Below are 27,423 nucleotides of genomic sequence, written 5' to 3'. Positions count from 1 at the left end.
GGTCAGGTGTGGTGGTGTGGGTCAGTTTAAGGGTAGAGTTAGGGACAGGTGTGGTGAGATGGGTCGGTTTAAGGGTAGAGTTAGGGACAGGTGTGGTGGTGTGGGTCAGTTTAAGGGTAGAGTTAGGGACAGGTGTGGTGGTGTGGGTCAGTTTAAGGGTAGAGTTAGGGACAGGTGTGGTGGTGTGGGTCAGTTTAAGGGTAAAGTTAGGGACAGGTGTGGTGGTTTGGGTAAATCTAAGGGTAAAGTTAGAGCCTGAGATGGACACTGCCAGTTTTTGCAGTCCCTCAGCTGGATGCCTCTCCAGAGGCGAGTTTCCAGAGGCTCTGTTTTTCAACAGACAGGGTTGACTGACGGAAGCATCCCACGTAGTGACGCCAGCTCAGGCCTCCCTGGGGGCATTCGTTGAAGATTTCCTGAATAGTGGGTGGCTGGGGCGCCCTCGGGACCACTAGCGTAGAAGTTACGCGAATTCCCCGAAGCTGACACTACGGTAAATGATATACCCACGCCACCATGCCGAGGGTATAGTCATAACCAGAGACGTGTATTGCTCTCAGCAGCCAATATATTTACTGCATAAAACAAATTGTGGTTGATGCAAACCATGTTTATTCTCATTGCAATATAATGTATATGATGTAGTTTGGGTTTTACTTTCTTCCTCTGTACTGTAGTACTCTGAGAAAAAAGAGGCCAACTACAACAAATTCAAAAGATTCTTGTTGCCCTCCAAAAGAAATGTGGTAATTTCCAAAAGATTAAAGCTCATTTGAGTCAATCGGTCATCCTGCTGTTTTACTGTAAGACAGACTCCTAACTGATCACCTAAGGACTGGCCTATTCCACATCAGAGGTGAAAACCAAATCAAGAGTATCACACAGTACACGTGTCATGGTCCAAGGACCGCACACTCACTACTATTTCAAAACACAGAAATCTGCTGAGAATAGGCGTTACTTATTATTGTAAGACATTTTAATCGATTTTTTATTAAGAAAGACACTTGAGAAATATCTTACAGATGATTAATGGGATGGATGTTCTTTGATGCGTAATGGGCATCCGTTTTCCATGAACATTTTCTCATCTGATCTGACAGGAGGTTGTGTATGCCAAGAGACAATATGTGAGTTACACTCACTTGTCTTGAGTTGGAAAACACTCAAGTTTTATAGCATGTCACAGCTTTGTTGGTGGCCTCTGCTTAGGACAAAGCAGAGAAAAGATTTAGTTAGATTTAGTTCCTGTGTGAGCACAAAGCTTATTAAACAAGCATTAAGTAATCATCTGCATTCATAATGAAGGTGAATCAAGATGAATCCAAAGCATGACTGCATTTGTCAGCCCGAGTCTGGGTATTTTCTGAGATTTCGCAACTGGTCAGTTAACAATCAAAAATGGCCTTCAAAGTATGACTAAAGTGATTAATCTGTCATAGAGTTGGCATAATCAAAAGGCATAGAGTTGGACAAGGTGTGTCAGTGGGTAAACAGGATCACAGTTAAAGAAGACATCTATCATCATTTACTCAGCTCCAGCTCATTTCTAAAGCTGTATGACTTCTCTTTTCTCCCTACCTCGAGAAAAGGAAAAGGTGGCACGTCTTAAACAACCTCTTACTAACAAACATGTGGTGGAGTGTGGTTTGTGTGTAATGTGTGAGGATGTAATTTGGGCTTGTCTATCTGAATCTCTCCAGCCATGTAAAGACACAGACACAGAGATAATCACATTTACAAATCAGTGTTTTACTGGAGATTTTACAGTGTTCATTTTCAACCTTATTATTTTACAACTCGCAAAATCTTCATGGCAGATTTGTCCCTCTAATCATAGAGGCGCAAGTTGTCACATGGAAAAGTGTGAGATGAGTGTGACTATACACTCACCTAAAGGATTATAAGGAACACCTATTCAATTTCGTGTTAATGCAATTATCTAGTCAACCAATCACGTGGCAGTTGCTTAAATGCATTTAGGGGTGTGGTTCTGGTCAAGCCAATCTCCTGAACTCCAAACTGAATGTCAGAATGGGAAAGAGAGGTGATTTAAGCAATTTTGAGCGTGGCATGGTTGTTGGTGCCAGACGGGCCGGTCTGAGTATTTCACAATCTGCTCAGTTACTGGGATTTTCACACACAACCATTTCTAGGGTTTACAAAGAATGGTGTGAAAAGGGAAAAACATCCAGTATGCAGCAGTCCTGTGGGTGAAAATGCCTTGTTGATGCTCGAGGTCAGAGGAGAATGGGCCGACTGATTCAAGCTGATAGAAGAGCAACTTTGACTGAAATAACCACTCGTTACAACCAAGGTATGCAGCAAAGCATTTATGAAGCCACAACATGATATAGAATATCTCAATAGAATGAGAACATGGATCCATCATGCCTTGTTACCACTGTGCAGGCTGGTGGTTTAATGGTTTAATGGTTCAAGCAAATGCAATGCCAAAAGCAATGTTAATTGATCAGATACTCAAGGGTAATGAAAGATAAATGCACAAACACTCCTTAATGGAGGCAGTGGAGCAGGAACACAGACAGCACTAGAGCTTGACACAGTGACTGAGATGGTAAATCCTGATGAATGGAGTGATGGTGAAGGTGAGTCCGTGAAGAGAACGACGATGAAGAATCCAGAGTCCAGTACACAGGAAACACGAGGAACAGGGAACAGGCTCGCGACACAGGAGTCTCAAACAACGATCTGACAACATGGAGAGGGAGAGAAGGCATTAAGTAGGCTGGTGATTACGATGTGCAGCTGCCGCTGATCAGGATAATGAGCGACCATGCCCGCCAGAACAAACAACGTAACGTGACACACCCACACAACATACACCTGCACAACACACGAGATTAGAATGAGACAGCAGATTTACCAACCATGACGGGATGTTTTCTTGGCACACTTTAGGCCCCTTAGTGCCAATTGTGCATCGTTTAAACGGCACGGCCTACCTGAGCATTGTTTCTGACCATGTCCATCCCTTTATGACCACCATGTACCAATCCACTGATGGCTACTTTCAGCGGGATAATGCACCATGTCACAAAGCTCGAGTGATTTCAAAATGGGTTTCTTGAACATGACAATGAGTTCACTTTACTAAAATGGTCCCCAGAGTCTCCACCAGATCTCAACCCAATACACTGTAAAAAAAAAAGGCAAATTTTGAACTTTTGCAGTAGAATCGACTTGGATGTTTAAGTTATTTCAACTTAAATTATGTTAAACTGACTTTAAAAAATGAGTTACATCTTGTATAACTAATAAAAACAAGTTTAACATTGCTCAACTTATTTTGATGAGTTAAAACAATGTAAAAACATATGTTGTCATAACTTATTGAACATAAATTTTTTACAGTGTAGAGCATCTTTGGAATGTGGTGGAACGGGAACTTCGTGCCCTGGATGTGCATCCCATAAATCTCCATCAACTGTAAGATGCTCTCTTATCAATATGGGCCAACATTTCTAAAGAATGCTTTCAGCACCTTGTTGAATCAATTCCACACAGAATTAAGGCAGTTCTGAAGGCGAAAGGGGTAAAACACAGTATTAGTATGGTGTTCCTAATCATTCTTTAGTGAGTGTATATCAGTAGCTATGTTTTTAGTCAATGCCCAGTTGCACAAATACTTCAGTTTTCAACAAGTTGGTTTTAAACCATAATTTATTCATAAATTAGAACAGATCTTGTCAATTTTACTCCAATATGTGGTCATTTTATGCAATATGCAACTTTTCCAGCGCTGTTAAAAAAGTGAACAGGCACTGTGGCGCTCTATTCTATTTGATTAAATGTTGTTTAGACATGCTGATCTTGCCAGATTGAGTTTTGAGAAACTGTCAGTGCTCATCTCAGGGCTTATTAGGGGAAGTGGGAGTCTGTGTTTAGAGTGATGTCAGTGAAGTTCACCCTGAAGCCTCTGGAAAGTCATTAACTAACAATGAGCGATCTTAAGTGGATATACAAGAACCGCATGTTAAAAACCGCCATGGAGGCCAATCTATTTGAACAAGTTGTGCAGATGTATTGTAGTTCTAGATATGTTTTTACTCGAGAGTTTAGTTGCATCTCTATATTCAAACAACATCACCAAAATAACGTCGTTTTATATATATGGTGGTTGATATTATAATTTAAAAATGGCAAATAAGATGCATTAAAATTATTTTACTCAACATAAAAGTAAAAATCTAATACTAGCACAATGACCACTTGAACTGCTAGTTCAACTTTGTTCAACTGTCAAAGTTTGCAATAGAATTTATGCCAGATTTCCACTGTTTAACGTGATGTCAACTGAGAGTTTACGATGCCGTATTTTGGGGGTTTTGGTCAATTGAAAGACCTGGACCGTGAGGCTGAATGTGCGCTGACTAATGAGGTAAATCAATTTAATGTGAGCCTTTGTGCTTTTGTGAATGCATGAAGACAAAGAGGCGGGAACATGAAGCCTTCAGACGTCTATGAGGTGTGGATGAAAGTAAATAGAAAATGTGAGGGCTTTGTAAAGATGAGGGGGTGCTCTTGAGGTTGTGATTAGCAGCTCAGTGGGTTTTTGGGGCAGTCATAGAACCAGACCTCTATGTGTGTGTGTGTGTGTGTGTCTATGTGTGTTTTCACCAGACCACAGCGGGCCACCCGCCACTGACAGGGTCAAAAGGGCAGGGGTCAGTGGAGGGCATGCCTGCTACAGCTAATTATATGACAGCCTATATCCTCCCCTCTGACCACAGACAGGGGAAAGGGGATTATGGAAAATATGTTGGGAAGTTATGAGAACGCCATATAGCGATATCCACCATGTCGGAAATGAAGAGAGAAAAAAGAGCTATACCTTGTTATTGGAGACCATGCTGAGGAAAACACACTAAATACTCTCAGAATTCAGCAGACCTTTTGAAACCTAAGCAGTAAATGTTGAGGACTGGTTAGGCCAAAATCTTATTTCACCATAGAAGGTTTTTTCTACAACAAAATAGTAAGTAAAAATAACAAAACAAAATAAATTAAACTATTTGAAAAGCAAAACTACACAAGAATAGATCTTGAATTGTTCTTTTTTTTAACCAATTGGCCAACTTTTTTCCTTTTTGTAAAAAATGTTTTTGTTATCTTATGCAATTCTGATAAAATATTAATGAAGTCAATCTAATGGTGTCAATCTAATCATAAAATAGTTTTGTTTGCTTCACGTTCAACACTACATTATAAAAAAATCTCTTCTGTTCAACAAGGCAAATTTTATTTAAACACAGTAACTGTAATACTGTGAAATATTATTACATTTTCAAATAACTGTCAATTGTAATATATTTAAAAATGTCATTGTGATCAAAGCTGAATATTCAGCATCATTACTCCAGTCTTCATTGTCACATGATCCTAAATTATTATCAATGTAAAAAAAAAAAAAAAAAAAAAAAAAAAATTGTTGTGCTGCTTCATATTTGTGTGGAAACTGTGATGTATTTTATATTTTAGTATTCTTTGATGAATAGAGCTCAAAAAAGAGCTTTTTTTTAAACAGAAATATTTTGTAACATTATACATGCAGTAAATGCAACAGATGCAATGTGACAATCCCTATTTTTGAATAGATGGATGGATGGATATTATTATTCATGACAAATTAATTAGTTTAGCATGAGTGCAAAAGCAGCTTTCACAGTTTGAAACATTGAAACAAATATAATTAAAATAGATATGAGCTACTTGCAAAACTGTAGTAAATCGATATACTCTCACCTGTAACCACATACCAGTTGAGCTGTGTATTAATGTGCCATGTTGTGACACTTCTCGTCAATGGCTAAACACTTTACATCAGCCTCTTCCTTAAAGTAGCTTATTTGGGACATGTCTCGCTCTATATTTTCACAGTACTGCATATTTCTTTGTCACTCTGACATATAAACGATATAGTAAATCTTAACCGAGCACACATTTCAACCGTCATACCGCCCAGCCCTTTATCAGGACACACTCCTACAAGTGTAAGTGATGTGTATTTGGTGTGAGGGGGATGTGGTTAATGTCAGAGAAATGATCTGGTGCCCTTTGCCATATCTGTATTGTGTGTGTGTGTGTGTGTGTGTGTGTGTGTGTGTGTGTGTGTGTGTGTGTGTGTGTGTGTGTGTGTGTGTGTGTGTGTGTGTGTGTGTGTGTGTGTGTGTGTGTGTGTGTGTGTGTGTGTGTGTGCACACTCCACGGTTCTGTGGGTCTTGGCTTGTTTCAGAGGCTGATCCCAGCAGTGTTTGGGGTGGGCCATCCCGGCAGTATCAATCACTCTCAGACAAACTAACAGTCCGAATCGTAACATGTGTTCAGTGTTTCAGCTCAGCTGAGCTAACACGACCAGAACATGCTGTGTGTGAACAAGGCCCTGGCCTAACTCAAAACTAGCACAACTGTCCATTCATGAACAATGGCATTTCCTAGCAAAGAAGAAAAGTTGTTCTAAAGAATGTGCAGTTAACAAATAATGATGTCGGGATCGACTGGATTTTGATAGCTTGAGTTAAATAGCAGCAGAGAGCTGTGTGCTTAAGCTCTGGCTTGGGGATATCTTCTGTTTTAGTTTAAAGGGTTATTTCAGCGATTAAGCCTTAAGCTTTGTATCAGTAGCAACCCAGGAGTATATTCAAATGATCATGCTTCCCCCCTCATATCCCCCTGAAACGAGAGATTTAGGCTGTGCATTTTATTTCTGGAAAAAATCCTGAGATGACGCAAATATTGTCATTTTGCATCATTGGAGGATTTTTTGGCCAGATCAAAGATTACAGCGCGTAATAAGCAGTAGTTCCACATGTTTTCAAATCTAAGATTTGGGGGGTGGGATTGCAATCACAGTGCTTGGCTTGGGCAGCTGCGGGCATTCATGTATTGTAAACGGAGCGTTGCGGAGCAAAGGCAGTGGCTGTGTCCAAAACCTGGAAAATGCTGCCCTGTGGAGGACACATTTGAAGGCAGGAAGGCATCAAGCTGCGTCCGAATCTATTGTTTGCTTCACTTCCTGTCTTCTGAGATACCTTCATCTGATCGATTTTTGAAGGCAGCGTACGTGTCTTTTACTGCCTTTGATATCTCACAATCCTGTGCTTTCCATTTAGTGACAGTTGAGCTGGGAAAAAAGGATGGCGTCCAGAAGTTGCGTTTGCGGGTCAGTTTGTGTGTAAATCTATGATTTTTACCAACATATTACACTTCTGATGTCATTTCTAGTGAGAAATCACTGCTGTAGTAATTAAATATGTGTTTAGTTCTCACCAAAGCTCTCTCTATTTAGCTGTAGATCATTACACTGTTACACTGCCTCAGAAGTCTGTCCGAAATTAGTTTCATGAGATGCCTTCATGCACAAAACGCTGCCTTACAAGTCATTGTCTGATGAGTCAATGAGGCAACGAGGCAGCAGCCTAGGTTTTCGGATGCAGCCAGTGTTTCAACTTCTCAAATGAATTCCTATGAAAGTTAAAGGAAGTGTAAGATTGTGGCCAAAACTGGTACTGCAGGTGTATCCCTCTCCCTCTCCCCCTCCTCCTGACTCGAGCTGTGGTAACTAGAGCAGATCTGGAAACACTACTGACTTTGTGATTGGTCGATAGGTGTAGGACGGAGCTTCAGGCCAGAACACAACATGTCAACATCAACATCAGTTGAGGGCTACAACAACTACTTTTAAATGACAATATCCTGGCCGGACTACTGTTGTCAGTAATATAACCCAGAGGAAAAACAATTTGCGGTGAGAGAAGGAGCACAACAAGGTTTTCAACATTGATAATAATCAGAAATTTTTCTTGAGCATCAAATCCTCATATTAGAATTATTTCTGAAGGATCACATGAAACTAAAGACTGGAGGAATGATGATACATTCAGCTTTGATCACAGGACTAAATAACATACATAAAATATATTCTAATAGAAAACAGTTAGATAAAATAATAATCAGCAGCCTTGGTGAGCATTAGAGACTTGCTTCATTAAATTACAACAAAGCTTTGATTTTGACTATATTTATACATTTATGCGATCCATAAATATCGGTTAAGTGATTCCAACTACTTTAAACACAATTTCAGATGACTAGAACAAACGTTCCTCATTCTAGTCACTGTGTGATTCATTGAAGTCCAGTTACAGGATATACAGTCACACTATATACAAAGCTTTTACCATTGAATGTATCCCTGGCAATGAGGAAAAGTACAATAAATTAGATACAGCGATGCCAGCGGGCGTATGCGGAGTAACTGAAACAGCTGTAGTTTTCTTGGCCCATGTGGAGCTGGGAGGGTCTGCATGTTGTGGTTATTGTCTTTACACACAGCTCCTCTGGGATTGTCTCTGGGATCATGTTTTATTAGATTATTGGATAGATCAGTCAAATCAATATCAACAAGCGTGTTGCTGCACCTCTGTAGTTACACAATATCCCGAGTGATTCAAACTTTTTTTTTTGCTTCAAATCAAAGTTTGGGTAACACTTTTACAAAACAGTTACTCAAAATAGTTTTAATATTCAAAACTAAAAATTGCAACTTGGCTGTAAACTGTAAGTCATTTTAATTATATTAAACTGACTTGAAAAAATTAGTTGAATCTTGTATAACTTATACAAAAGTTGAAAATTACTTGACTTATTTTGATTAGTTAAAGTAATGTGAAACATACACAAATCATGCATAACATTATGACCACTTTCCTAATACTGTGTTGGTCCCCCTTTTGCTGTCAAAACAGCCCTGACCTGCCGAGGCATGGACTCCACTAGACCCCTGAAGCTGTTATATCTGGCACCAAGATGTTAGCAGCAGATCCTTTAAGTCATGTAAGTTGCGTGGTGGGGACTCAATGATCAGACTTGTTTGTTCAGCTTGGGAATTTGGAGGTCAAGTCAACACCTCAAACTCATGCTCCTCAAACCATTCGTGAACCATTTTTTATTTTATTTTGCGGAATCACCACAACACAACGAAATCACCAAAACACATCGGAATCACCAAAACACAACGAAATCACCAAAACACAACAGAAACAAGCTAAAACACAATGAAATCACAACACAATGAAATCTCCACAACACAACAAAATCGCCAAAAGACAACAGAATCAAGCCACAACACAACGAAATTGCCAAAACACAACAAAATCACCACAACAGAGCAGAATCAAGCCACAGCACAATGAAATCGCCACAACACAACAAAATCGCCACAAGCCACAACACAACGAAATTGCCAAAACACAACAAAATCACCACAACACAGCAGAATCAAGTCACAACACAATGAAATAGCCACAACACTACAAAATCGCCACAAGCCACAACACAACGAAATTGCCACAACACAATGAAATCGTCACAGCATAACGAATTTGCCACAAGCCACAACAAAATTGCCACAACACAACGAAATCACCACAAGCCACAACACAACGAAATTGCCACAACACAACGCAATCACCACAAGCCACAACACAACGAAATCGCCACAACACAACGAAATTGCCACAACACAACGCAATCACCACAAGCCACAACACAACAAAATCGCCACAACACAACGAAATTGCCACAACACAGCAGAATCAAGCCACAACACACATCAATCGCCACAACACAACGAAATCACCACAACACAACGAAATTGCCAAAACACAACGGAATCAAGCCACAACACAACGAATTCGCCAAAACACAAACGCAATCGCCACAAGCCACAACACAACAAAATCACCACAACACAGCAGAAACAAGCCACAACACAACGGAAATGCTCCAGACCACGAGAGGGCTCTCGAAGTGCAGTAAAGTTAGTTTCCCTTGCCATTGTTCTATGAATTGGCCAGTCTTAGAAAGATAAAGCACTACGTTCAGTTTTAAGTGTGTTACCATTGTATATCGACATTAAATATCAATTCCAAATCACCTACATAATTTATAGCTACATATTTAAACTCGTAAAGTCTGTCCGAAATTAGTTTTGTGGGGTGCCTTCATGCACAAAACGCTGCCTTACAAGCCATTGTCTGATATTAATCTTAAAGGGTTACTTCAGCGATTAACATATGGCTTTGTATCAGTAGAAACCTTGGAGTATATTCAAATGATTGTGCTCCCCCCTCTTATATCCCCCTGAGACGAGAGATTTATGCAATTTATTTCTGGAAAAATTCCTCTCGTGACGCAAATTGACGATATTTGCATCACGAGAGGAATGATTGCCCAGAGGCTAAAGACTACAGCCAGCAGAGGGAGCCATTTCCACATGTTTTCAACTCGTGCATGGGGAATGGAGATCACACTTACAGCACAGCTCAGCTGCAGGCATTAATTTAAACGGATGCTAAGCAATGTAAGTGTTTTAACTTATCATATTAATTTCTATGAAAGTTAAGCTTCCAAAGGCATGAACTGAAAACGCGTTGTGAATGTATGCCGTGAATGTGGTCGCGATTATTTATGACGTTTAATGTAATCTGACTCCTAATCTGAGTCTGCTGTGAGACTCACGCGGCAACTCGATCGTTATATTGAACAGACACGTTCAGTATTTAATTGTACTTTCTGAACTCAGTCACAGTAATCCAGTTGGTGGCTTTGGGAATGGCCTCACAGGGCAGCGAAGCATTCTGGGAATTGTAGTCTTTCATCCCCATGAGACAAAAATACATTTTCTGTCTTTTCCATAGACAGAAAAAGAAATGGACAGAGCGACCCCATTGACGTCAACGGTGAAATAATGAAGTCAACCTAGGGGCACTCACTTCCTGATGGCTGAGCGAACTGCGCAGGCTCAGACGAAGCGGAGCTTGAGGACGTAGATGTGACGTGAGCCTCCTGTCTGACAGCTGTAGGTCTTCTAGTAGTTGTGGAAAGTGAAAGCTGAATCACGTTGTTTAAATATTTTCTCCCGTTGCTTTTGGCTCACTATGGGCTTCTCCCCATTCTTCCCCCTTGACTTTATCAGACTTTATGTCTCCACGTGCCCCCGACTGTCTCATAGACAGTAAAAGATTGCCTGCGAGCGTCTCCTCAGGTCTATACGGTAATTTCTCAACTGTGCGACAGAGTCGCGTTGGTTATGATGCAATCGTTAGCCTATTTTTACAAAAACAGCTTCTGCGGGGCGATAGTGTAAGATACAAGGTAATGGAGCCTTTTATGCATTGTCGTGCTTCTTTAGAAATAAACAATGGACAAATGGAGTCTTTAAACGTCTCAGATGTAAAGTTATTCACTGTCAAAGTGACTCAAAAATGAATGGGAGTCAATGGGATGCTAACAGCAGGTGATGGCTTGATTAGCAATGGCAGCCCCTAGGGGTGGAACGCTTTCCGAGCGCTAGATAACCCCCTTGGTCTTTTCTCAGTCTAGAAAGCACCAAATTCAAAAATAATTCCACATTTCTACTACATTAATGACCCAGTTTAAATACAGATTCATCTTCCCAGCACTGAAGTACCCCTTTAATGTTAATTTCAACATTTACTAATACATTATTAAAACCAAAAGGTGACAAAATCCAAAACATTAGTGAATGCACTGTGAACTAACATGAATAAACAATGAACAGCTGGATTAATTTGACCTAACATAGAGGTTAACAAATACTGGAACAAATGAACACTGACATTTTTATTTTATTTATTTATTTAAGGGTAGCCCCTTGAGATGATCCATCTCTGTTTCGAGGGGGTCCTGAGGCACAACGATAGCTTTTACATGTACAACATCATAATACTTCCCACATTAATATTTTTACTGCTTGTTCAAATTGCTTAATTAAAATGCAACACAATTGCTATACATTTTTTACAAACTTAATTTGATTGAGTTCAATCCACTTAAATATAAATCAAATTGAAGTCAAACTTAATCTGTTTGTGTTGTTACATGAATGATTTGTGTTGCATTAACTGAAACTGGGCAGAGCATGTTAGTTCCCCAGCATGCTTTGCATATGCTAAATGAAGAGAGAGTAAAGTTTTTTTTGTTGTTGTTGTTTGTTGTTTTTTTTTTAGCAAAATGAGACAGGGGGAGACTTGTTTTTAGATTGAGATTGTATTTAATAGAGTTTAATATTCAATTATGTAGGAATTATTAGAATAATTTAAATGATTGTGGTTTACCATTGTAGAAAAGAGTGGAGCATTTGCTTAGGCTGTGGACTAATACAACTAATGCCATAATGACTTTGATGAAGGAGCTATTCATGCTTAGCATTTAAGATGCTATAGCCTATGTGTGTTATTGCTAGCTAAAAGTTTGTCAACTAGCTAGTGCAGTATTATAATTCATGTGTGTAATATTAAAGTATATGCAATTGAAGTCGGTGAATGAATATATGAAATTAAATGTCTGAATCAAAAAATTCCCTTTGAAACTACTTAATTCAGTCACTAAAACTTAATTTGATTCTGTTGTGTTACATGAATGATTTGTGTAGCATCAGAGGATGGGTACATTGTGTTGCATTAACACGCATTAAAAATGTATTCATTCCATGATGTTGAAATTACATGAACAAATCATGTTTGTTTAACGCAATTAATTAATGTGGGACCGAGGTACACAATTAAATCATCTAAATCCAACACACTTTTTTATCAATGTTCTGCTCTTGGTTAGTTCATGTTAGTTAATACACTAATGTTAACTAATGAAACCTTATTGTAATGTCTTATTATTGCCAAATGTTTTGAAGAGTGCCAAATAGAACCTGCTGTAATGCTTTTGCACTTCAGATTTCAGGCGAGAAAAGCATGGGTGTGAAGTTTGCGATTGTTTTGTGATTTTACGATTGCTTTGTGCAGTCCTCCATCAGAGTCAGATCTGCACTAGAGCCACCGTATGCAGTATCTTCCCTTTCCATGTTTAAACTGAGCAAACAGTATAATCAATTCAGAGATGTGCACTATTGTTGTATGATGAATAACTTCACACTTATTAGGTTGTCTGGATTTGAGAAAACACACTGCATCTGCACTGCATCAACCCTTAAGCGATAATGGTCTCTAAACACACCCCTCCCCATATGTACCGCCTTAAGCTTGGAACATACTCTGCAAGAACAAAGAAATTTGTGCGTTTTCTCGAGGTGGCAAGAACAAGAACAAAGTTCGGTTTGGCCAGTGCATTCCATACTTCACGAGAAAAGCAAGTGCCGTTCATCTGCGTTTCTCTGCATTAACCCCGCCCACATTAAATGTCTGACCAATCACACAATAGTTCTCGGACACCCGCAAGAAAAATTTCTGCTCAGGTGATGTGTCGAGAACAACCTGCGAGAACTAATAAAACAAGGGCTGCGAGAACCAAATGACGTCATTTTGTTCTCGCAGCACAGGGAGCGAGAACTTTTTTCTCTGTTCTTGCGGAGCATTTTGCAGCCTTTACACACACACACACACACACACGTTTTACATATTGCATAATTGCACAGCAGTTCCTGATTAGTGTGTGACGTATGAGCTGCGTCTGAGACATGGTGAGTCACAGCTGAAGGGATACACACTTTCCCTGCTGTCCGTCTGCCTATCTGGGTCCCCCCTTGAGTGTATGGGCCTTCAGCCAGTAATGGAAACACTACAACAGCATCTGGAATTAGTGTGGCGCCCGAGCAGGAGAGTGGGAGAGCGGTCCTGCACTGACATAGGGGAACAATTCCAATCCCAGAGCTCCTTTCTCACTTCCTGTCTGTAAACTCGTTGTGGGAAATAATACTGTGCACACATGAAGGCTGAAGCCCATCATTTCTTTGAGGACTTTTTCCTCTTTTTGATTTTTTTTTACACATTAATAAAATTTGTGCTTTACCCTTGTGAAAATAAGTACACTTTAGAATACTTGTAAAATGAGTGCTTATTACAGAAATAACATACTTTGGCATTTAAACGATGCCCAATTGGCACTAAGGGGCCTAAAGTGTGTCAAGAAAACATCCCCCACACCATTACACCACCACCACCAGCCTGCACAGTGGTAACAAGGCATGATGGATCCATGTTCTCATTCTGTTTACGCCAAATTCTGACTCTACCATCTGAATGTCTCAACAGAAATCGAGACTCATCAGACCAGGCAACATTTTTCCAGTCTTTAACTGTCCAATATTGGTGAGCTTGTGCAAATTGTAGCCTCTTTTTCCTATTTGTAGTGGAGATGAGTGGTACCCGGTGGGGTCTTCTGCTGTTGTAGCCCATCCACCTCAAGGTTATGTGTGTTGTGGCTTCACAAATGCTTTGCTGCATACTTCGGTTGTAACAAGTTATTTCAGTCAAAGTTGCTCTTCTATCAGCTTGAATCAGTCGGCCCATTCTCCTCTGACCTCGAGCATCAACAAGGCATTTTCGCCCACAGGACTGCCGCATACTGGATGTTTTTCCCTTTTCACACCATTCTTTGTAAATCCTAGAAATGGTTGTGCATGAAAATCCCAGTAACTGAGCAGATTGTGAAATACTCAGACCGGCCCGTCTGGCACCAACATCCATGCCACGCTCAAAATTGCTTAAATCACCTTTCTTTCCCATTCTGATATTCAGTTTGGAGTTCAGGAGATTGTCTTGACCAGGACCACACCCGTAAATGCATTGAAGCAACTGCTCCGTGATTGGTTGATTAGATAATTAAATATAAAAAAAATGAGAAGTCGGTGTTCCTAATAATCCTTTAGGTATATATATATATATATATATATATATATATATATATATATATATATATATATATATATATATATATATATAGCAGGTATAGTAAAAAGAATACTATTTTTTTGTCCTGAGATTGTATCTATTGTTTTTAACCAAAGAGAAAACTGATAAATAAGAAGGCAAAAATTATATCATTGCCTTATAAATAAAAATAAGCTAGTGATGCTGTCTACAAATTGAGAGTGGAGGCCAACCTGATAAATTGTACAAAATACAGTGATTTGTAGAATACTTGGCCTTAGTAACAAAGCGTAAAGCAGAATGGTACAAAGAATCCAGTGAGCATAAAACAGACTTTGCTGCATAGATGTACAGAATATCTCCATAGTCTAAAACAGATAAAAAGGTAGCAGCAACAAGTTCCATTCTTACTTTTAAATTAAAACAAGCCTTATTTCTATAATAAAAACCTAGTTTAACTCTCAACGTTTTTACCTACATGGGGTTTAAATGTGAGCTTTTAACCTCACCATACCTTGTGTGAGCACCTAACCTTAAATGTGAGCAAAAAGTGATTGTTAAAGAAATCAGCTATATCTTTTGTATCTGTAATTTGCTCTGTATTTTGTAATTTGTTCATTATTCACATTTACAATTCTAGGAAGTGCTGAAAATGAATAATTTGTATGGCTTTCATTGAATTTATAGTTTTCAAAAATTTAGCTGGGTTTTTTTACGTTTCTTGTTGTCTCATCGAGATAGAACTGTGACTTAACTTTGCATATTTGTGTAATACATTTATTTCTTAGATATCTAAAATTAACCCAGTCATTTTCTTGCCCAGACTTCCTTGCCTTTGCCCAGGCCAAATCCGGTTCACGCAAAAGAGTGGATAATCCATCATTGTTCCTCCCCTTTACTTTTAACTTTCTTAAGGGTGCATGTTTATATAAAATACACATGAATGAATCTTAAAAATATGACCACGCTAATACAAAATAAGGAATTAAACAAACAAACCCTTTCCCAATCAAAATGAAAAATATTATGGATTATTTGCTGTTCAAATAATTTAAAATAACTTTTCACCACAATTCATGGTACTGCCTTTTAAAGCTTGTAATTTCTAATCATACCAACAGCAAAATGGTCACTTGTATCATTTGCAAAAATATGTGTGAGCATTCGTCTTGGTTATTAGTTAAAATTTAAACTATTAAAGTGGATTTTTTTGAATTCTTTATGTTTGGACGTGTAGGAGCATGTATTACCTTTAATAAAGGTATTTCAAATACTTTATTTAAATACCTTTATAAAATAAGTGTGTCATGAAAGTGTAAGTAGACTTAAGCGTAAATTTCATTAAGATTATATTGTTTTTTTTGTTTTTTTTAAATACAGTAACACTTTATTTTAGGGTTCAGTTCTTACTATTAGCTTGCTTATTAGCATGCATATTTCTAGATATTTGCTGTTTATTAGTACTTATAAAGCACATATTAATGCCTTATTCTGCATGACCATATTCTACATCGCTTAATCCTACCCAATACCTAAACTTAACAACGACCTTACTAAATATTAATAAGCAGTAATTATGAGTTTATTGAGGCAAAATTCGTATTTTACAGTGAATATGTGTTCCCCATACTAAAGTGTTACCAAATATATTTTTAAGATTTGAAGAATACTACAAGTGCACATTTAGTACAATTAAGCACACTTATTTTGACAAGTGTAATCTTTAATGTGTTTTGAAGAGAGATCTTGCTGAAGACTGTAGTAATGGTCAGGATTAGTAGGCAAATGCTGTGTATGCTTTTCAAAGACATAATTGCTCTAACATATGTACAATATACCATAATATAAAATGATTTTTATACATTTATCTTATTATTATTTATTTTTTCCTAATGGTCTTCTAGTTCTCTCCCATATAGCTGATTAGTGATGCTGTCTAGTTTAATTAAGTGTTAAATATTTTTAGACGTGCTTCAAATTTTTCTAAATTCTTTGTGTGGGTTTTAACAGTGTGTGATTACGTGTATGTTTTAAAACAATATGACCAAAACTACATTCAGACTTTACAATTATTATTTTTTTATGCATAATGTTACGCAGATTTTTTTTTTTTTTTTTGGCGGACTGAGATTGTATTGTGCAATAAAATTGTTGTGCAATAAAGTTGTTATTTACCCTGACTGTGTGTTCTTGGATTATGTCTGTGCTGTTAAATGTTGGTTCTTGTACACAGGTGGATGTTTGTTTGTTTTTTTCTCCGTTGTGTGTTGGTCTCATGAGGTTTTCCCACATCTTATGCATTAGCATTACATTTTGAGTCTCCAGTTCAAAATAGAATTGAACTTTTAAAAAAATGCTGCATTCTGTTGCGCTCCATTTTGAACTCAAGAACACATCCTAAGTGAACACATTTGATCAGTGTGAAGTGAACATGACCTTCAATCAGGGCTGCGTTTAACTCCACTTTTAGACATGCACTTGGAAACGTCCCTAAGCACACCCCCTTGGGGGAATCCCAGCTGCCATTTTTAAGTGCGTTCAACTTTGTCAAGTGTACGAAGGAATTTTATTTGGACCCTCGACCATAAAACAAATGCATAATTCCCAGTTTGAGGATGTGAACAGCTCCAAGAATAACATCACGGGTTGTCATCTAGAAACTACGGTAATTTACCCAAACCCCACACAACTCTATTGTATGATATTGGATACCACATTTAATACTTGTAGCTACCTTAAGCTGACTGTTCTTAAAACAGTTATAGTTAGGTTAGCAAGGCAAGGGCATATAAAAAAATGGACTTAAACACAGGCATGGGTAATACAGAGCAATGATCACCTAATCATTCAAACAATTCACAAAAATCTGAATTTCTGTGAATCTGAGGGGAAAACATGCACCTCTCTTCTAGTTGCCTCTGGCCTAGTGCTTTTGCCTGTTATAGAGTTGTGTTTTCAGCAATGATATCATTGTAAACATCTCTAGGGTGAATTCAAGGCTACAAGATCAGAGTTCACCAAACCAGATTCATCAACAAAGCATCATGATAGTAGGGGGTATGATGTATGATTCATATTCCCATGCTAGTTTTACACTCATTATTCATCTCACTTGGACAGATGCTGCCCTGGTCATGTACTCACTCTACACAGAAACTAAGGCATCTCTACATAGGACAGACAAACAGAAAGTTTAAGAACTAGTTTGTTGTTCTTTTAAATTGGAATTACAGTTAATATTCAATAAGCCTATTTCAGGCCATCACTATATAAGTCTTTCTTTTTTTTTGTATACAAAAACTATTCTTGTTGTTTCATAAAATTATTGTAGAACCACTGTAGTGAGTTTTTTTTTGCAACAATGTCTTTAGTGTCTTTTATGGGTCTTCAGAGAGGAAATGACATTGGTGTCAATGAAAGCCTGCCTGAGCCATCTGATTCAAAAAAATATATATCTTAATTTGTGTTCCGAAGATGAACGGAGGTCTTACGGGTGTCGGACAAAATTAGGGTAAGTAATTAATAAGCGGATTTTCATTTTTGGATGAACTAACCCTTTTAGTTAAAATGGCGAGTGAACAAACACTGCAAGATTTCCATAAGTGTGTTCATCCCTGCCCATGCTTTATCACATGTGTGTTGTTTGCCTGGGAGTGCAGCATGGTCAGGCAGCCCTCGAGGGGGCTGCTTGCGAGCACTGGGAGCGTTTACCATGAAGAACGCTGTTTTACCTCCTGGTGCTCTTCGAGGATGGTGCTTCAGCTCGCGTTCCTCGCAGCTCTGGTCTCGCTGTTGCCAAGGCAGAATGGCGGCTGCAGTCGTGGGGTTCGCAAATGGATCGGGCAGCGGGGTTAGAGAAAGGCTCTGCCTTATCTCTTCCCTTACCTGCAAGATCCAGTGCCTCTATTCAGGGTTTGGAAGCCTGTGCTGTGGTTACTTCTGCACCAGGTGAGGCATCGATGCTGTATTTATCCAGCTTCGAGGAGTTGGATTTTGTAAGTATCAAGGCAGGTGGGAATGAGGATTTGCCACTTTGTTCGCTTGCCGGTGAGGAGCTAGTGGATGTGTTGAGTAGAGCAGTGGCCAGGCTCAGTCTGGACTGGCCACAATGTCAAGAACGTCTGTCTGTAAGAAGCAGATTAGACGAGTGATTTCTTCCCGCGCACTCTGCTTAACCCCCACGTCGGGGCTTGCCATTCTTTCCCAAACTCCACACTGTCGTGGTCATGGAATCGTCCGGTTTCGTCCAGGATTTTCAGCCCGCAGACTTACACCTATACTGCCGTGCAAAGGCAAAAGGCCGTAACTTCGTTTTTGGTCGAAAATGAGTTATTGACATTTTTGGGACTTTCAAGACCTCCTTTATCATGTGGATAAATATCGTTAGTCAATTATGTTGTTTTTTCGAGAAAATTATGGATTGTATGAACAGTAACTTCCAAAAGCCCAGGAGAAACCAAGGCAGAACACCGTAACAGCAGTTACCGCTCTTTGCCTTGGTTTTAGAACACTCAAACTGAGTTACGGTACTCTGCCTTTGTTTAGCCATGCGTCTAAATTAAGTTACGGTACCGACATGCAGTTATGGTGTCCCGCCTTTGTATTAATGTCTATTAAAGTTTGCCGCGTTTGAGTTACGGTGTAGCCTGTGTACTGTCATACATGTTTTCATAATGCAGAATATTCTCTCAGCGCGCTGTCAGGCAGTCTGGGGCTGCCCACTGCACGAGTGTGTGTAGGCTACTCGAATGCAGTGACAGCGTGCGATCACGCATATACAATCAGTAGGCTAGTAACAGTTCGCAATTATATCCATATATCCTACCTTTTCTTGTAAACCCGATAAAATCCATGCCAATGAACGTCATCGGAGATGTTTATTCCACAAGCATTCTGATAATTATTCCTGTCGTTCACATCAATCTAAAAGTTGTCCTTTTAGGCTTGGCGATTTTCATTCAAAGATGTAAAAGTATAAGCTATGTAGCCTATTGTATCTTTTTTTACTAGATAAAAACATTAAAAACATATTGCAATAAATAATTACTCTGTTTAGCCTATGAATGGGCAATCCGATCCAGTCAGCGCTGTCATTAGCCAAAATATAATAGCGTGATAGCCAAACTTAACCCTTGATTAACCAGCGGCACTGTTTGCTATTTGTCTTATTTATCACATGCATTTTTACAAGATTTTTTATTTGTTCTATTTTTTATATCTTTGCATTATATATGCAAATGTTTACTCATTAGAAATAATCTTATCTTGTTCATATAATTCAGTGTCACCTATCAACCTGTAAGTTTTGCTGCACACCAATGAAGATTCTCTTTACTAGAGGTATTGTGTCCTTAATAATAAGAAGATGGCTATAATTAATTGTAAATCATCCAAAATAAATGCCATGATCATTAGATTTTATAAAGGTGTTACTATATTGATTTTGCAAATGGTGATCAGCAACCAAATATTGATAATATGGAAGTTACTGCCTTTTGCCTTGGCATGACTCCACATTTTTTGCAGACAATACAAAGGCAGAGTGCAGTAACTTCAAAATAGGGGTCAAAAGTCAAGTTTGAGTAAAAAAAAAGTGTATGTAGATAATTGTCATTACTAAAACATCTAAATGCCAGATTTCCAGTGTCCTACCTATAACTAATTTGGCTGGACAACAAAAAATCTTTAAAGTCATTTTTCTCAGTTCCACACTCCAGTGAGTTAAGGTCTTTTGCCTTTGTAGGGCAGTATAGTAATATAGTTGGGCTGAAAAGACATGAATATGGTTCGAAGCCAAGGGTGGAGGAGGCGTTTGCAAGTGGGTCAGGCTGTGGCATGCTTGCACACAATGTCAATAATGCAAGCATACCAAGCTGACCTGCTAAAAGATCTGGGGGAAAGTGAGGAGATCAGAGCTGATGTCATCAGAGCGCTCCGATCGTCAGCTGATCTTGCTCTTCGTGCCACCAAGGAGATGGCCAGTTCTGTTGGCCGTTCTATGGCAGCCCTGGTGGCCACGGAAAGACGCTTATGGCTGCACCTCACCAAGATTAAAGATAGAGATAAGAGCTTTCTGTTGCATGCACCGTTATCTCCTGACAGTCTGTTCGGTGTTGCGTCACTACTGTCAACGACAGATTTCAGGAGGCTAAGAAACAAGCGGCGGAGCTCCAACAGTTTCTCCCTCGCAAACCCTAGACTTCTGCTGCTGCTGGGTGGGAGCAATAGATGCAGAGTACAAGCTCCTCACATCTAGAATAACAAAAACAGAGCGCCCACACTTGTACTCCTCCACAAAAGGGGTGGGGATGACGCTTTCATGTGCTGCCTTCGAAGGGTAAGACAGATCTGAGGACCATCATTATTGCTAAGAAGGCTGCGTCGAGGAGACCCTGATGCCAATGGTGTCAGGGTCGTGAGTGTGGTCCCCTCCAGAGCCAGACAGTGTTCCCCTCAGCATATGGTGCCCGCCTCCCTTCGGTGCCCTCACAGGGTCAGTCTGCTAGCCGGGGTGCAAGGATGACTTGCGCCCTCCTAGGAGAGCTATAGTACAGTCAGACCAGTTGTTCCCTGCCGGTTCACCGCTTCAGGGCGATGTGCTCACTCTGCAGAGTACGTCAGAGGCCAGCCTCGAGAGGCTGGTACCCTTAGTAGATTTTCTGGCAGAGTGGGAAAATCTTCCAAATATATCTCGTTGGGTCCTGCATATTATAAGAAAGGGGTACACCATCCAGTTCAGGTGTTGTCCACCCAGTTTCAATGGGTTCTTCCCACAGTGGTGGGCCCCGAGCAGCTCTGGTTATGACTGAAGAAGTACAGACTCTGTGGGATATAGGGGGCTATAGAGAGGGTTCCTCCTCCCAGCAGGGATTCAGGAATTTACAGCCGGTACTTCTTTGTGCCAAAGAAGGATGGAGGGTTGTGGCCCATTATAGATCTGCATGTTCTCAAACGAGCAGTAGCGAAACTCAGTTTCAAGATGCTTTCTCACCCTGCACATTCACAAAGTGTTTAGACACAGCTCTGGTTCCCTTGTATATGCAGGGGATCCAAATTCTCAACTACATCAATGATTGGTTTATTTTAGTACCATCAGCGCAGATGGCGGTTAAACATTGATATGTTATACATGTTGCAGTGGTAACTCAAGACCAAGGGGTTTTCCCCGAGAGGAAATCCTTTTTGCTTTATCAAGGTCACACGGTATTGCCTTTGTAAATTGATGATTTGGAAGCAGCCTTGGTTCTTGGTTTAAGGCCCAGTGTTGGGAGGCCCTCCTTGTCGTCAAGTCACAATAATGACAGTTGCATCCCTCACAGGGTGAGGAGGGATCATGAGTGGTCGCTCGGCCCAGGGCCAGTGGCAGGACCATCATCGTTCTTGGCATAGAAATTGTCTGGAGATGTTGGCAGTGTTTCAGGCCCTGAGACACTGCCTGTCAGAGCTCAGGGGCCATCATGTGTTAGTCCACACGGACAACACATCGGTAGTCTCCTACATCAACCCTCAGGTTATTTAAATGTGGAAGCAGACAGCCTGTCGAGACAGGGCCCAGGCACAGGAAATGGAGACTCCACACCGAGGTGGTGGAGCTTCTGTGGGAGAATTTTGGCAGGGCAGAAGGGAATCTGTTCGCAACTTCAGAGACGGCTCACCTGTGGTTCTCCCTAACTCCTCCACCTCCCTTGTGGCTGGACGCCATAGAAAAGGAGTGGTCCAGGCTGCCTCTGTACGCATTTCCCATGATTGCTCTGCTTCCAGGAGTTCTAGAGAGAGTGTGTCAGGACGGGGCCTGTCTATTACTAGTGGCCCCATTCTGGCTGGCCAAGTATGGTTCTCGAACTTAGTGTCTCTCCTCGACGGCTCTCGCATGGAGATTCCGATCAGGAAGGACCTACTCTCTCTGGCGAGGGGAGCTGTCCTGCACCCTCACCCAGAGCTGTGGAAACTGTGGGCTTGGCCTTTGAGGGAGCCCATCTCATGAGTTCAGGTCTCTCAACTGAGGTTGTGGAGACCATTCTACAGTCTAGAGCTCCCTCCACGAGGAAACTGTATGACTTGAAGTGGAAACTGTTCACTTTTTGGTGTGGGTATCATCAGTGGGACCCAGTTAACTGCCCAGTGGGTGCAGTGCTATACTTCCTGCAGTAAAGAGTCTTCACAGGATTAGCTCCCTCCAAATTAAAGGTGTAAGTGGTGGCCTTAGCAGCTTACCACACAACTATGGGTGGTGTTTCATTGGGGCGACATCCACATATCACTCGTTTCCTTCATGGCACTTTGAGACTTAGACCTCCGGTTCGCACAAGGGTGCCGGCATGCGACTTGGCCATTGTCTTACAAGGCCTTTCTTTCTCACCCTTTGAGCCAATTGAAGAAGTTCCTGAGAAGTTTCTCACTCTTGAGGCTATATTTTGGTAGGGCAAGTAATACTGCAGGCCTTTTGTCCCCCTCCATTTTGGATCTCAGACCAGTAACACTCAATCTGCTCTGCTCAGTTTGGGCTCTAGATGCTTAGGTCCACAGAGCTGCCCTGTGGAGGAAAACTGAACAGCTGTTCATCTGTTTTAGGCCACGAGAGGGGCCCCAGCATCCAAGCAGAGAATAAGCAAGTGGGTGGTCGAGGCCATCTCATTTGCTTATGAGGTGGCCGGTCAGCCTTCTCCCTGGTGGGTCCACTCTACCAGGAGTATGGCGGCTTCTAAATATTTGTTATCAGGGGCTTCCCTGCAAGAAGTCTGTGACGTGGCAGGGTGGTCCTCGCCACACACCTTTGTGAGGTTCTATGAGCTTGACCTCAACTCCCCCCCTGGGGCACAGCTGCTGGCTCATTAGCAAATCGTGGATGGGCATCTGGCTCATATGGGGACATGGGTATTGTCGTTGACGCTGTGGTGATACAGCGTTAGTTCCCTAAAAAGGGAATATCTTGGTTATGTAACGTTATTTCCCTGAATAGGTAATGAGACGCTGCGTCACCCGGCCATACTCCCTGCATACACATGAGCGCTTACTTCAGGCTTTTTATAGTTTCTGGGTCTATGATGTCACCCACCTATGACGTTCTGTCATTTCATTGTTTGGTTATATACGTGCTTTAGGACGTAATCACGCAGAGGCATTCCCTTTAGCGGTGACGCAGCGTCTCCTTCCTTATTCAGGGAACTAAGGTTACAAACGTAACCAAGACGTTTTGCAACAATACGGTCTCAGGAAACAGTTGTGACTAGCTAGTTGATTTCTTCAGCGATGCATCATAGTTATATGTGGTAGTTAAGCAGTGAGTTACGTCATTGTACGTAAAACGTATCCCAGTGAGCGTAAATTAAGCCCTTTTAATTGTAAGCTGAATAATTATCTTTCTGTATGAGAAGGACGTGGAACGTAGACATTTGCACAGAGTGAGGTAAAGAGGACAATCTAGGATGGTCTTTTAAACAGGAATGTTAGATTTCATACATTTTAATTTTATATTATCATTAATCATACTCAGTACTTAATCACAGGAATCCAAATACCAAGTGGACATATTACAAACTGAAATGTATTTATTTAGATTGAAATTAAGAAAAGCAAGTTCAAGTGGCCTAATACTATGTAATACCCATTTAAATGAGGTTTGAAGAGAAAATGCCCTTATTTCCAGGTTGTGTGAGTCAGTATGGCCTGGCTCCCTGCTGACTGTCTACATATACCTCTATCAAAGGAGAACAAACTTCATCAGTCTCCTGTTTTGTGGACACCAACAAAACAAGCCTGTTAAACTCATTTTAGTAGCAATATTGGCTCTAGTTCAAGTGAAGGGGTGAGGCTCAATGCCTTAAAGCAATTCAGTTCACTCAAAAAATGATATTGCTGTCATCATTTACTCACTCTTGTGAATTACAAATCCATAGTTTTATCTCACATAAAGGTGAAATTTTAGGGTCTGTTTTTTTCCGCCATGCAATGACAATGGTGTCGTAATGGTGGCTGGAGATGTCAAGCCTCAAAAATAGTGCATTGTTTATTATATAAGACTATACAAGAGGATATTATTACTTAAATGTTGGATATTATTACTTTTTCTCATACGAAGCTGGCATATGCTTTCAGAAGATTTGGAATATAGTGCACCAGTCATTTTTATGTCATTTTAATTTTGTATTGTTTTTAGGCTAGATATGTTCATTCACCATTCATTGTCCATGAATGAATCCAAGGATCACTGATTTAAAGTTTGGTAAACAGCAAAAAATGCTGAATTTCATAAAATACAAATGCTATGGGGGAAATTAAGTATTTGAATGTATCCAGTAATTAAACCCACACTAATAACTTTTAAACATCAGAGTCACAGTCAAAACTTAGGTAAAATGCTTTAGAACACTTTACAACAGTGTGTGATGCTATAATGGATGCTCCCTGCTGCCTTAACCAGCTCAAGTTGGTTAGCTGCTCTTACAGCTGGATAGGCTGGCATGTTTTGATGGTTTAAAAGGTGCTTGGGGCACTTCTCTGCTGTTTAGGCTGGAAGAATAGCTTGGGCTGCATAACTAATATTCAAGTAGATGTCCCTTGAGGAATGTAATTTAATTTATGTCCATAAAGGCTTTCGTCTCTATCACTGGTGGATAACTTGTCTTGAGCGTATGTGCACAAGCCTTTGTGGAAATTCCGATTTAACCAAGTGTGAGTTCATGGAATTGTCTGTAGATTCAGTTCGTTATAAGGAAAAATATAAACTACTTGTGCAATATCCTTATAGTCATCCTCAACCACATTTTTTTTTTTTCAGCATAGTCAGTGGCCTCCTTAGCATCATCATTTCCCTCAGCATAGTCTTTTTCTTTTTTTAGGTTTTCACACTTATTGATTAGGACACATTGAACTCCCATTTATATTAATGAGCTTAAAGCAAATTGCATTTATTACACAACTTAATCTACCCCCTTCTTGGGGTAGATTACCTTCTGCTTCTTGTAATCCCATTTAAATTAAACCAAACCTGTGTGAGGTCAAAAACCTGTGTGTAGTGGTGTCTGGTCCCAAACTCCGATACATTTCCTTTGAGCTTCGATCAGTCCACCCATAGGCAATGAAGCATTTGCTCAGATGGAAATGGGTGGAGATGCTTCCAAGACGATATTTATTTATTTATTCAACTCAGCACAGTGTGTACCAGTATGTGTTTAAGCATTTAAATCACTGTGTTGGTCTACTTTTTACAAGACATCTGTATGGACCTTAGTCAGAATAGATGGCATCATTATTTTTATGCAAATAAAAACAAGGTTGTGAAGAGAAGAGATCCAGAGTTAAGGTCTTATATCACATATCACATCAATGTTTCGTCCCCTGGACAATCAAATAGACTGCACTTTTATCCGGCACAGCCTTGTTTGTGTCTACCCTAATATAACTTCTATATTTTTTATTTTTTTGCCTCTTCCACCAGATGACTATATTTTATATATAGAAGCTCAAATCATAGTGGTGAATTCATTACCTCCTGGCTGTTACGGTTTGAGTGTATCCATGTCTGTTTCTAGGTTGGTTTCCTTGTTCTTCCAGTCCACACGTACAGGTATTTTTTATAAAGTTTTTCCACACAAGCACAGTTTAAAAAGTCTCTGTCCACATGAAAACGCACAACAACAAACAAGCGCTATAAAGAGCTGTCAAACAGAATAAGTGACTTGTCATAATAATTGTATCATTATAAATATGAATGTGATAAAACAGAACAATAGAGTTAAACATTCATTCAAATAAAATAAAAATTAAACACTATTGTCATAAGCAGTGACCTGTGTAGTATTGCATTCTTACGCCTCCGTTCTGCAATGTAATGGAAGAACTGTGCATGTATCTGTATACATGGTGTAAGCCAGTAAGCACAGTTATTAGCAGCAATATTTTGGCTAAATCCACCATTGCACAGACTTGCCTCATGTAAACAAAGGAGATAGCAGCTCACAATCTGACGCCAAACAAAGGAGAGATAACGGCACTTAATCCAACGTCACAAGCCAAAATCTCTATTTTCTCCAGCTACACAACAACACTGCAACCAGAGTTTCTAAAAATCTTCACCCTGGCAGGAGTTTTCAAAAAAGTTTGGTTTTAGTGACCGGATATTGCGTTTGCGTGTGGACAAATGGGCAAACCGCATAGAAAAAGCTATGTTTTTAAAAATACATGTGTTTAGTTGTGTCTAGTTAATTAGTCTCATTAGTTTCTCTATTTGCAGTGTCCTTAAAACCTGTGTCTTTCTGTTCATTGTCAGTTCTATATCATGTTTAGTTGGTTGTTCTGTTCCAGTTTGTGTTTTGTGAAGTTTTGAGTTTGTTTTTGAATTAAGACTGCTGCACCTAGATCCTGTTTCATTTCTGCTGCAAGTGACAGAAGAGCTGTCTAGAAGACTAAAACTAGATCTAGCAGCAGTAAAGATGGACTCTGGTGATGGTGTCACCGACACTGTGCCCATCTACAAGGGATACACCCTGCTCCATGCCATATTTCATCTGGACTTGGCTGGCCATGACCTGACTGACTACCTCATGAAGAGTTTATTGTCCTGTGAGGGAACTTCCTGAGTCTGTTCCTTTGACAGAAATTCCTGAGTCTGTTCCTGTGACAGAAAGTCCTGAGTCTGATCCTGTGGGAGAACGGCTCGGGTTATGTATATAACCCTTGTTCCCTGAGAGGGAACGAGCACTGCGTCGGAACGACG

Source organism: Pseudorasbora parva, chromosome 7 (assembly GCF_024679245.1).
Source record: "Pseudorasbora parva isolate DD20220531a chromosome 7, ASM2467924v1, whole genome shotgun sequence".
NCBI classification, from domain to species: domain Eukaryota; kingdom Metazoa; phylum Chordata; class Actinopteri; order Cypriniformes; family Gobionidae; genus Pseudorasbora; species Pseudorasbora parva.
This window is presented reverse-complemented; position numbering follows the sequence as displayed.